Here is a 13,429-nt window from a genome sequence, read left to right on the forward strand (position 1 = left end):
AGGAATTGAAAGGGTAAAGTGAGAAAAAATTTGGAATTTTTGGGGAAAAAAATTGGCAAAAATTTGGATTTTTTGGGGAAAAAATTTGGATTATTTGGGGAAAAAATTCAGGAATTGAAGGGGAAAAATGAGAAAAAAATTTGGATTTTTTGGGGTAAGTTTGGGGTAAAAATTGGGAAATTTGGGGAAAATTTTGGGGAAAAAATGCAAAAAAAATCGAATTTTTGGGGGGAAATTTGGGGAAAAAATGGGAAAAAATTTGGATTTTTTGGGGGAAAAAAATTCAGGAATTGAAGGGGAAAAATGAGAAAAAAATTTGGAATTTTTGGGGTAAGTTTGGGGTAAAAATTGGGAAAATTGGGCAAAATTTTGGGTGAAAAATGCAAAAAAATTCGAATTTTTGGGGGGAAAAAATGGAAAAAAAATTGAATTTTTTTGGGGAAAAAATTCAGGAATTGAAGAGGAAAAATGGGAAAAAAATTTGGATTTTTTTGGGGAAAAAATTTGGATTTTTAGGGAAAAGTTGGGGAAAAAAGGGAATTAAGTAAGGAAAAATGAAAGAAAAAAGGGAATTAATTAAGGAAAAAATGACAGAAAAAGGGGAATTTTAAAGGGAATTAATTGAGGAAAAATGGCAGAAAAAAGGGAATTAATTAAGGAAAAATGAAAGAAAAAAGGGAATTAATTAAGGAAAAAATGACAGAAAAAGGGGAATTTTAAAGGGAATTAATTGAGGAAAAATGGCAGAAAAAAGAGAATTCATGAAGGAAAAGATGACAAAAAAAAGGGAATTAATTAATGAAAAAAATAACAGAAAAAATGGAATTTTTAAGGGAATTAATTGAGGAAAAATGACAGAAAAAATGAAATTTTTTAAGGAAAAATGACAAAAAAAATGGAATTTTCAAGGGAATTAATTGAGGAAAAATGACAGAAAAAAGGGAATTAATGAAGGAAAAATGACAGAAAAAAGGGAATTTTCAAGGGAATTAATGAAGGAAAAAATGACAGAAAAAAGGGAATTTATTAAGAAAAAATGACAGAAAAAAGGGAAAATTGAATTTTCAAGGGAATTAATTATGGAAAAAATGACAGAAAAAATGGAATTTTCAAGTGAATAAATTAAGGTAAAATGACAAAAAAAAAAGGGAATAAATGACAGAAAAAATAGAATTTTCAAGGGAATTAATTATGGAAAAAATGAGAGAAAAAATGGAAAAAATGACAGAAAAAATGGAATTTTCAAAGGAATTAATTAAGGGAAAAATGACAGAAAAAAGGGAATTTTTAAAGGAATTATTTAAGGAAAAATGACAGAAAAAAGGGGATTAATTAATGAAAAAATGACAGAAAAAATGGAATTTTTAAGGGAATTAATTGAGGAAAAATGACAGAAAAAATGGAATTTTTAAGGGAATTAATGAAGGAAAAAAATGACAGAAAAAAGGGAATTTTCAAGGGAATTAATTGAGGAAAAATTACAGAAAGAAAGGAATTAATGACAGAAAAAATGGAATTTTCAAGGGAATTAATTGAGGAAAAATGACAGAAAAGAGGGAATTTTCAAGGGAATTAATTGAGGAAAAATGACAGAAAAAAGGGAATTAATTAAGGAAAAAATGACAGAAAAAAGGGAATTAATTAATGAAAAAAATGACAGAAAAAAGGGAAATAATTAAGGAAAAAATGAGAGAAAAAAGGGAATTTTCAAAGGAAAAATGTCAGAAAAAAAAGGGAATTAATGAAGGAAAAATGAAAGAAAAAAGGGAATTAATTAAGGAAAAAATGACAGAAAAAATGGAATTTTCAAAGGAATTAATTAAGGGAAAAATGACAGAAAAAAGGGAATTTTTAAAGGAATTATTTAAGGAAAAATGACAGAAAAAAGGGAATTAATGAAGGAAAAACGACAGAAAAAAGGGAATTAATTATGGAAAAAATGACAGGAAAAAGGGAATTTTAAAAGGAATTAATTGAGGAAAAATGACAGAAAAAAGGGAATTTTCAAGGGAATTTATTAAGGAAAAAATGACACAAAAAAGGGAATTAATTAATGAAAAAATGAGAGAAAAAAGGGAATTAATGAAGGACAAAATGACACAAAAAAGGGAATTTTTAAGGGAATGAATGAAGGAAAAATGACAGAAAAAACGGAATTAATTATGGAAAAAATTACAGAAAAAAGGGAATTTTTAAGGGAATTTATTAAGGAAAAATGGCAGAAAAAAAGGGAATTAATTAATGAAAAAAGACAGAAAAAATGGAATTTTTTAGGGAATTAATTGAGGAAAAAATGACAGAAAAAAGGGGAATTAATTAAAAAAAATGACAAAAAAAAGGGAATTAATTAATGAAAAAAATAACAGAAAAAATGGAATTTTCAAGGGAATTAATTGAGGAAAAATGAAAGAAAAAAGGGAATTAATGAAGGAAAAATGACAGAAAAAAGGGAATTTTCAAAGGAAAAACGAAAGAAAAAAGGGAATTAATTAAGGAAAAAATGACAGAAAAAATGGAATTTTCAAAGGAATTAATTAAGGGAAAAATGACAGAAAAAAGGGAAATAATTAAGGAAAAAATGAGAGAAAAAAGGGAATTTTCAAAGGAAAAATGACAGAAAAAAGGGAATTAATGAAGGAAAAATGACAGAAAAAAGGGAATTTTTTAAGGAAAAATGACAGAAAAATGGGAATTTTTAAGGGAATTAATTAAGGAAAAATGACCAAAAAAATGGAATTTTCAAGGGAATTTTTTAAGGAAAAATAACAGAAAAAATGGGAATTTTCAAGGGAATTAATGAAGGCAAAATGAAAGAAAAAGGGAATCTATTAAGGAAAAAATGAAAGAAAAAAGGGAATCTATTAAGGAAAAAATGACAAAAAAACTGGAATTTTTAAGGGAATTAATGAAGGAAAAGCGACAGAAAAAAGAGAATTTTTAAGGAAATTAATGAAGGAAAAATGACAAAAAAAAGGGAATTTTCAAGGGAATTAATTGAGGATAAAATGACAGAAAAAAGGGAATTTTTAAGGGAATTAATCAAAGAAAAATGACAGAATAAATAGAATTTTTAAGGGAATTAATGGAGGATAAAATGACAGAAAAAAGGAATAAATGACAGAAAAAATGGAATTTTCAAGGGAATTAATTATGGAAATAATGACAGAAAAAATGGAATTTTCAAGGGAATTAATTGAGGAAAAATGACACAAAAAAGGGAATTAATTAATGAAAAAATGAGAGAACAAATGGAATTTTCAAGGAAATTAATTAAGGAAAAATGACAAAAAAAAGGGAATTAATTATGGAAAAATGACAGAAAAAAGGGAATTTTTAAAGGAATTCATGAAGGAAAAATGACAGAAAAAAGGGAATTAATTAAAAAAAATGACAGAAAAAAGGGAATTAATTAAGGAAAAAGTGGCAGAAAAAATATAATTATTAAGGAAAAAATGACAGGAAAAAGGGAATTTTCAAAGGAATTAATTAAGAAAAAAAATGAGAAAAAAGGGAATTTTCAAGGGAAAAAATTGAGGACAAATGACAGAAAAAAGGGAATTAATTAATGAAAAAAAATGACAGAAAAAAGGGAATTAATTAAGGAAAAAATGACAGAAAAAAGGGAATTAATGACAGAAAAAATGGAATTTTCAAGGGAATTAATTGAGGAAAAAATGACAGAAAAAAGGGAATTAATTAATGAAAAAATGACAGAAAAAAGGGAATTTTCAAGGGAATTAATTATGGAAAAAATGAGAGAAAAAAGGGAATTAATTATGGAAAAAATGAGAGAAAAAAGGGAATTTTCAAGGAAATTAATTAAGGAAAAAATGAAAAAAAAAAGGGAATTAATTAAGAAAAAATGACAGAAAAAAGGGAATTAATTATGGAAAAATGACAGAAAAAAGGGAATTTTTAAGGGAATTAATTGAGGAAAAATGACAGAAAAAAGGGAATTAATGACAGAAAAAATGGAATTTTCAAGGGAATTAATTATGGAAATAATGACAGAAAAAATGGAATTTTCAAGGGAATTAATTGAGGAAAAATGACAGAAAAAAAGGGAATAAATGACAAAAAAATGGGAATTTTTGGAGGAAAAAAGGGGGATTTTGGGAAAATGAAATTTTTGGGAATTTGGGAATTTGGAATTTTTGGATTTTTGGGATAAATTTGGATTTTTTACCCTCCTGCCTCAGGTCCAGGCTCTGCTCCAGCTCCTGCACGGGGAGGGCGCGCTCGTGGCCTCGGCACCTCCTGGCTGGGATTTCCTGTAAAAAAAGAAATTAAAATAAAAATTTTTATGATTAAAAATTAAATTTTTTTTTAGTGTTTAATGGGATTTAAGGCTGGGAATTTTTCAGGATTTTTTGGGAATTTTTTTGGGTGAAAATAAGGCCAAAATTCAATTTTTTTGGAAAAAAAGGCCTAAAATTCCAATTTTTTCTCATTAAAAATTTGAATTTTTTCTCATTAAAAATTCAAATTTTTTCAGTGTTTAATGGGAATCAAAAGTGGGAATTTTTTGGGAATTTTTTTGGGTGAAAATAAGCCTAAAATTCAAATTTTTTTTTGAAAAAATCCCCTAAAATTCGAATTTTTTCTCATTAAAAATTCGAATTTTTTTAGTGTTTAATGGGAACCAAACCTGGGAATTTTTCGGGATTTTTTGGGAATTTTTTTGGGTGAAAAATAACCCCAAAATTCAAATTTTTTTTGGAAAAAATCCCCTAAAATTCCAATTTTTTCTCATTAAAAATTCAAATTTTTTCAGTGTTTAATGGGAATCAAACATGGGAATTTTTCTGGATTTTTTGGGAATTTTTTTGGGTGAAAATAAGGCCAAAATTCAAATTATTTTGAAAAAAATCCCCTAAAATTCTAATTTTTTCTCATTAAAAATTCGAATTTTTTCTCATTAAAAATTCAATTTTTTTCAGTGTTTAATGGGAATCAAACCTGGGAATTTTTCTGGATTTTTTGGGAATTTTTTCTGTGTGAAAATAAGCCCAAAATTCAATTTTTTTTGGAAAAAAATCCCCTAAAATTCAAATTTTTTTTCATTAAAAATTCCAATTTTTTCTCATTAAAAATTCAAATTTTTTCAGTGTTTAATGGGATTTAAGGCTGGGAATTTTTCGGGATTTTTTGGGAATTTTTTTGTGCAAAAAAAAGCCCAAAATTCAAATTATTTTTGAAAAAAAATCCCCTAAAATTCCAATTTTTTCTCATTAAAAATTCAAATTTTTTCAGTGTTTAATGGGATTTAAGGCTGGGAATTTTTCGGGATTTTTTGGGAATTTTTTTGGGTGAAAATAAGGCCAAAATTCAAATTATTTATGGAAAAAATCCCCTAAAATTCCAATTTTTTCTCATTAAAAATTCAAATTTTTTCAGTGTTTAATGGGATTTAAGGCTGGGAATTTTTCTGGATTTTTTGGGAATTTTTTTGGGTGAAAATAAGCCCAAAATTCAAATTTTTTTTTGAAAAAATCCCCTAAAATTCCAATTTTTTCTCATTAAAAATTCAAATTTTTTCAGTGTTTAATGGGAATCAAACCTGGGAATATTCCTGGATTTTTTGGGAATTTTTTGTGTGAAAATAAGCCCAAAATTCAAATTATTTTTTTAAAAATCCCAATTTTTTCTCATTAAAAATTCAAATTTTTTCAGTGTTTAATGGGAATCAAACGTGGGAATTTTTCTGGATTTTTTGGGAATTTTTTTGGGTGAAAATAAGGCCAAAATTCAAATTTTTTAGGAAAAAAATCCCCTAAAATTCAAATTTTTTCTCATTAAAAATTCAATTTTTTTAGTTTTTAATGGGATTTAAGGCTGGGAATTTTTCTGGATTTTTTGGGAATTTTTTTGTGTGAAAATAAGCCCAAAATTCAAATTTTTTTTTTAAAAAATCCCCTAAAATTCCAATTTTTACTCACTAAAAATTCCCAATTTTGGGGGATTTATTGAGAATTTCCCTGGAATTCCTTATGAAAAAAAACTCAAAAAATCCCAATTTTTTTTCATTTTTTGGGGGAATTTTCCTGCCAAAAAATCCAATTTTTCCCCATTAAAATTTCCCAAAAAATCCAATTTTTTTTTCATTTTTTGGGGGAATTTTCCTGCCAAAAAATCCAATTTTTTTTTCATTAAAAATTCAAGTTTTTTTTCATTTTTTGGGGAATTTTCCTGCCAAAAAATTCAATTTTTTTTCATTTTTTGGAGAATTTTCCTGCCAAAAAATTCAATTTTTCCCCATTAAAATTTCACAAAAAAACCAATTTTTTTTTCATTTTTTCTGTAATGTTCCTGCCAAAAAATCCAATTTTTTCCCCATTAAAAACTCAATTTTTTTTCATTTTTTGGGGAATTTTCCTGCCAAAAAATCCAATTTTTTCCCCATTCAAATTTCCCTTTTTTCCCCATTTTTTGGGCTCCAAACCTGGGAATTTTCCTGGATTTTTTTGGAATTTTCTGTGGAAAAAAACCCCAAAAATTCCCAATTTTGGGGAATTTATTGAGAATTTTCCTGGAATTCCTTATGAAAAAAAACAAAAAAAAAAAATCCAATTTTTTTTTCATTTTTTGGGGAATTTTTCTGCCAAAAAATCCAATTTTTTCCCCATTAAAAACTCAATTTTTTTTCATTTTTTGGGCAATTTTCCTGCCAAAAAATCCAATTTTTTCCCCATTAAAAATCCAATTTTTTTCCATTTTTTTGGGAATTTTCCTGCCAAAAAATCCAATTTTTTTCTCATTAAAAACTCAATCTTTTTTCATTTTTGGGGGAATTTTTCTGCCAAAAAATACAATTTTTTTCTCATCAAAAACTCAATTTTTTTCCATTTTTTGGGGAATTTTCCTGCCAAAAAATCCAATTTTTTTCCATTTTTTGGGGAATTTTCCTGCCAAAAAATCCAATTTTTTCCCCATTAAAAATCCAATTTTTTTCCATTTTTTGGGGAATTTTTCTGCCAAAAAATCCAATTTTTTCCCCATTCAGATTTCCCTTTTTTCCCCATTTTTTGGGCTCCAAACCTGGGAATTTTCCTGAAATTTCCTATGGAAAAAACCCCAAAAATTCCAATTTTTTTTTATTTTTTGGGGAATTTTCCTGCCAAAAAATTCAATTTTTTTTCTCATCAAAAACTCAATATTTTCTCATTTTTTGGGGAATTTTCCTGCCAAAAAATCCAATTTTTTTCTCACCAAAAATCCAATTTTTTTTTCATTTTTTGGGGAATTTTCCTGCCAAAAAATCCAATTTTTTTCTCATCAAAAACTCAATTTTTTTTCATTTTTTGGGGAATTTTCCTGCCAAAAAATCCAATTTTTTCCCCATTAAAAATCCAATTTTTTTTTCATTTTTTGGGGAATTTTCCTACCAAAAAATCCAATTTTTTTTTCATTTTTTGGGGGAATTTTCCTGCCAAAAAATCCAATTTTTTCCCCACTAAAAATCCAATTTTTTTCCATTTTTTGGGGAATTTTCCTGCCAAAAAATCCAATTTTTTCCCCATTTTTTGTGCTCCAAACCTGGGAATTTTCCTGAATTTCTGGACATTTACAAGGCACAAAAACTCTTTGCACCAAAGCCTTGACCGCCCAATAATCCACCGAATTTTCATGGATGTGACGCCGCAATTCCAGAAAATCCTCGCCCTGGAAGGAAAAAAATTCAAAATTAATTCCAAAATTTACAATTTGAGGAAATTTTCCCAAAAAAACCCCAAAATTTGGCACAAATCCCTTAAAATTCCACCAAAATTTCACTTTTTTCCCCCAAAAATTCAAATTTTTTATCCCGAAAATTCAAATTTTTTGCCTCAAATCCCCCAATTTTTTCTCATAAATTCCCCAATTTTTTCCCAAATTTTCTAAAAATTTCCCCCCAAATTTCTGAGATTTTTTTCCCAATTTTTTTCTGATTTTTTCCCAATTTTTTCTCACAATTTTTCCCCAATTTTCCGCAATTCCCCCAACATTTTCCCAATTTCTTCCCGATCTTTTCCCCCAAATTTTCTCTGATTTTTTCCCAAATTTTTCCCAGACTTTCTCTCCAAATTTTCCCTATTTTTTCCCAATTTTTCTCCAAATTATTTTCCCCCTTTTTCCCAAACATTCCCTCCATTTTTCCCAAATTTTTCCTGATCTTTTCCAAATTTTTCCCAATTTTCCCCTCAAATTTTTCCTGATTTTTTTATCTAATTTTCCCAAATTTTCACCCAAACTTTTCCTTATTTTCCCCCATTTTTTCTCCCGATTTTTCCCTTTTTTCCCCTCATTTTAACCAATATTTTCCCCAAATTTTTCTTATTTTTCCTGATATTTCCCAATTTTCCCCATTTATTTTCCTGACTCTTCCCCAATTTTTGCCTAAAATTTCCTCCAAGTTTTCTCAATTTTTCTCCAATTTTTTGCTAAAACTTCCACCAAATTTTCTCAATTTTTGTCCAATTTTTTGCCAAAATTTCCACCAAATTTTCTCAATTTTTGTCCAATTTTTTGCTAAAAATTCCACCAAATTTTCTTAATTTTTGTCCAATTTTTCCAAATTTTTTCTCGATTTCCCCCCATATTTTCCTGATTTTTTTCCCCAATTTCCTGCCAATTTCCCCCATAATTTCTCCCAACCATTTCCCAATTTCCCCTAAATTTTCCTCCATGTTTTCCCCAATTTTTTCCCTTAACTTTCTCCCAATTTTCCACAAAATTTCCCTTCATTTTTTCCTGATTTTCGCCCAAATTTTCCTCAAAATTTTCCCAATATTTTCCTGATATTTTTCCAATTTTAACTCTTGCTGTGGTGTGTTCTTAAGTTTGTTAGTTTGCTCCCCCCATTTTCTGTATTAAATGGTTTCTCCCTTTCCCTTAAGTTCGTTAGTTTGCTCCCCCCATTTTCAGTATTAAATGGTTTCTCCCTTTCCCTTAAGTTTGTTAGTTTGCTCCCCCCATTTTCTGTATTAAATGGTTTCTCCCTTTCCCTTAAGTTTGTTCGTTTGCTCCCCCCATTTTCTGTATTAAATGGTTTCTCCCTTTCCCAGCACTTCCTGTTGCTACCCTGTCAGTTACGTTGCCATGGAAACGAAACTGCTCCTCCCCTGGTTTCTCTTATAAAGTGAAAGTGTCTCCTCCTTGGGCTCAGTCAATCACTCCTTTTCTCCTCCCAGGTTTCCAGAATTTTCTTTTCTCTGGGAGTTATGGTTGGCTGTAGCCCCGGAGCCCCTCCTCCCTGGCCTTCGCCCCTCACCAGATAGCCGGATTCCAGGGCCGTGGATGCCCCCGCGCAAATTCTTTCCTTGTTTCTCCTCATTCCCTCACCCTTTTGTGAGGGACGCCATGAACGCCCTCAGAGGGCTCTGGTGCCGCACAGCACCCACACGCCGGCAGCCATGAGGGACCCCCTCATATCCCAGCGGCCATGAACTCCCTCAGGGAGGCTCCAGTGCTGCACAGCGCCCACACCCTGCCCGCCATGAGGGACCCCCTCAGATCCCGGCAGCCATGAACGCCCTCAGGGGGCTCTGGTGTTGCACAGTGCCCACACCCTGCCCGCCATGAACGCCCTCAGGGGGGCGCCCACACCCTGCCCGCCATGAACGCCCTCAGAGGAGCTCTGGTGCCGCACAGCGCCCACACCCCGCCAATATTTTATCCATTTTTCTCTATTCCCGTACCCCTTTGTGCAGTATCAGGTGTCCCCACGCCGGTTTGCCGTCCCTGCCGGCCCTGCCCACGTGCTGCAGGAAGGCCTCGGTGCAGGCGGGCCCGCCGTGCTGCAGCACCGCCCTCAGGGGGGCTCTGTCCATGCCCAGGCCGATGCAGGCGGTGCCGCACAGCGCCCACACCCGGCCCGCCATGAACGCCCTCAGGGCAATGTGCACACCCTGCCCGCCATGCATGCTCTCAGATCCCGGGAGCCATGAACGCCCTCAGGGGGGCTCTGGTGCCGCACAGCGCCCACACCCTGCCCGCCATGAATGTTCTCAGGGGGATGCGCACACCCTGCCGGCCATGAGGGACCCTCTCAGATCCCGGCAGCCATGAACGCCCTCAGGGGGCTCTGGTGCCGCACAGCGCCCACACCCTGCCCGCCATGAGGGACCCCTCACATCCCGGCAGCCATGAACGCCCTCAGGGGGCTCTGGTGCCGCACAGCGCCCACACCCCGCCCGCCATGAACGCCCTCAAGGGGGCGCCCACACCCTGCCCGCCATGAGGGACCCCCTCAGATCCCGGCAGCCATGAACGCCCTCAGGGGGGCTCTGGTGCCGCACAGCGCCCACATCCCAGCAGCCATGAACTCCCTCAGATCCCGGCAGCCATGAGGGACCCTGTCAGATCCCGGCAGCCATGAACTCCCTCAGAGGGGCTCTGGTGCCTCACAGCGCCCACACCCTGCCCGCCATGAACGCCCTCATGGGGGGGAGGCTACACCCGGCCCGCCATGAGGGACCCCCTCACATCCCGGCAGCCATGAACGCTCTCAGGGGGCTCTAGTGCTGCACAGCACCCACACCCCAGCAGCCATGAACTCCCTCAGATCCTGGCAGCCATGAGGGACTCCCTCAGATCCTGCCCGCCATGAACGCCCTCAGGGGAGCTCTGCTGCCTCACAGTGCCCACACCCTGCCCACCACGAATGCCCTCAGATCCCGGCAGCCATGAGAGACACTGTCAGATACTGGCAGCCACGGCCTCCCTCAGAAGAGCTCTGGTGCCACACAGCACCCACACCCCGCCAATATTTTATCCATTTTTCTCCTATTCCCGTACCCCTTTGTGCAGTATCAGATGTCCCCACGCCGGTTTGCCGTCCCTGCCGGCCCTGCCCACGTGCTGCAGGAAGGCCTCGGTGCAGGCGGGCCCGCCGTGCTGCAGCACCGCCCTCAGGGGGGCTCTGTCCATGCCCAGGCCGATGCAGGCGGTGCCGCACAGCGCCCACACCCGGCCCGCCATGAACGCCCTCAGGGGACGCCCACACCCTGCCCGCCATGAGGGACCCCTCACATCCCAGCAGCCATGAACTCCCTTAGATCCCGGCAGCCATGAGGGACCCTGTCAGATCCCGGCAGCCATGAACTCCCTTCAGAGGGGCTCCAGTGCCGCACAACACCCACACCCTGCCCGCCATGAACGCCCTCATAGGGGCTCTGGTGCCGCACAGCGCTCACACCCCGACCATATTTTATCCATTTTTTCTCTATTCCCGTACCCCTTTGTGCAGTATCAGATGTCCCCACGCCGGTTTGCCGTCCCTGCCGGCCCTGCCCACGTGCTGCAGGAAGGCCTCGGTGCAGGCGGGCCCGCCGTGCTGCAGCACCGCCCTCAGGGGGGCTCTGTCCATGCCCAGGCCGATGCAGGCGGTGCCGCACAGCGCCCACACCCGGCCCGCCATGAACGCCCTCAGGGTGGAGGCTACACCCGGCCCGCCATGAACGCCCTCAGATCCCGGCAGCCATGAACGCCCTCAGAGGGGCTCTGGTGCCGCACAGCGCCCACACCCTGCCCGCCATGAACGCCCTCAGATCCCGGCAGCCATGACCTCCCTCAGAGGGGCTCCGGTGACACACAATGCCCGCACCCGGCCCGCCATGAACGCCCTCAGGAGGCGCCCACACCCTGCCCGCCATGAGGGACCCCCTCAGATCCCGGCAGCCATGAACGCCCTCAGGGGGGCTCTGGTGCCTCACAGTGCCCACACCCAGCCAATTTTTTCCCCATTTTTTCTCTATTCCCGTACCCCTTTGTGCAGTATCAGGTGTCCCCACGCCGGTTTGCCGTCCCTGCCGGCCCTGCCCACGTGCTGCAGGAAGGCCTCGGTGCAGGCGGGCCCGCCTTGCTGCAGCACCGCCCTCAGGGGGGCTCTGTCCATGCCCAGGCCGATGCAGGCGGTGCCCCACAGTGCCCACACCCTGCCCACCATGAACGCCCTCAGATCATGGCAGCCATGAGGGACCCCCTCAGATCCCGGCAGCCATGAACGCCCTCAGGGGGCTCTGGTGCCGCACATCGCCCACACCCAGCGCGCCATGAACGGCCTCGGGGGGTCGCCCACACCCTGCCGGCCATGAGGGACTCCTCACATCGCAGCAGCCATGAACTCCCTCAGATCCCGGCAGCCATGAGGGACCCTGTCACATCCCAGCAGCCATGAACTCTCTCAGGGGTTTCTGGTGCCACACAACACCCACATTCCTGCCCGCCATGAACGCCCTCACGGGGGCTTCTGGTACCGCACAGCACCCACACCCTGCCCACCATGAAGTCCCTCAGATCCCGGCAGCCATGACCTCCCTCAGAGGGGCTCCGGTGACACACACTGGCCACACCCTGCCGGCCATGAGGGCCCCTGTCAGATCCCGGCAGCCATGAACGCCCTCAGAGGAGCTCTGGTCCCGCACAGCGCCCACACCCCGCCAATATTTAATCCATTTTTTCTCTATTCCCGTACCCCTTTGTGCAGTATCAAATGTCCCCACGCCGGTTTGCCGTCCCTGCCGGCCCTGCCCACGTGCTGCAGGAAGGCCTCGGTGCAGGCGGGCCCGCCGTGCTGCAGCACCGCCCTCAGGGGGGCTCTGTCCATGCCCAGGCCGATGCAGGCGGTGCCGCACAGCGCCCACACCCGGCCCGCCATGAATGCCCTCAGGGGGGAGGCTACACCCGGCCCGCCATGAACGCCCTCACATCCCGGCAGCCATGAACGCTCTCCGGGGGCTCTGGGGACCCACAGCACCCACACCCTGCCCGCCATGAACGCCCTCAGGGGGGCTCCGGTGCTGCACAGCGCCCACATCCCAGCAGCCATGAACTCCCTCAGATCCCGTCAGCCATGAGGGACCCTGTCAGAACCCGGCAGCCATGAACTCCCTCAGGGGGCTCTGGTGCCGCACCGCGCCCACATCCCAGCAGCCATGAACTCCCTTAGATCCCGGCAGCCATGAACTCCCTCAGAGGAGCTCCGGTGCCGCACAACACCCACACCCTGCCCACCATGAACGCCCTCAGAGGGGCTCTGGTGCCTCACAGCGCCCACACCCTGCCCGCCATGAGGGACCCCCTCACATCCCGGCAGTCATGAGGGACCCCCTCAGAGCGGCTCTGGTGCCGCACAGCGCCCACACCCCGCCAATATTTTATCCATTTTTTCTCTATTCCCGTACCCCTTTGTGCAGTATCAGATGTCCCCACGCCGGTTTGCCGTCCCTGCCGGCCCTGCCCACGTGCTGCAGGAAGGCCTCGGTGCAGGCGGGCCCGCCGTGCTGCAGCACCGCCCTCAGGGGGGCTCTGTCCATGCCCAGGCCGATGCAGGCGGTGCCGCACAGCGCCCACACCCGGCCCGCACTGAACGCCCTCAGATCCCGGCAGCCATGAACGTCCTCAGAGGGGCTCTGGTGCCGCACAGCGCCCACACCCGGCCTGCCATGAA

The 13,429-nt window shown here is 40.4% G+C and overlaps 1 long non-coding RNA gene across 1 annotated transcript; it reads right to left on the reverse strand.

The window, feature by feature from the left end:
* Positions 1-4,185: 4,185 nt before the first annotated feature.
* On the reverse strand, positions 4,186-10,913 carry LOC135442028 (uncharacterized). Its single transcript, XR_010438603.1, has 3 exons — positions 10,777-10,913; positions 7,537-7,662; positions 4,186-4,271 (listed from the first exon to the last, which is right to left on the reverse strand). It is a non-coding gene; the product is annotated as an uncharacterized LOC135442028 (long non-coding RNA).
* Positions 10,914-13,429: the final 2,516 nt, after the last annotated feature.

The sequence above is a fragment of the Zonotrichia leucophrys genome, unplaced genomic scaffold, assembly GCF_028769735.1.
Source record: "Zonotrichia leucophrys gambelii isolate GWCS_2022_RI unplaced genomic scaffold, RI_Zleu_2.0 Scaffold_874_20433, whole genome shotgun sequence".
Lineage (NCBI taxonomy): Eukaryota > Metazoa > Chordata > Aves > Passeriformes > Passerellidae > Zonotrichia > Zonotrichia leucophrys.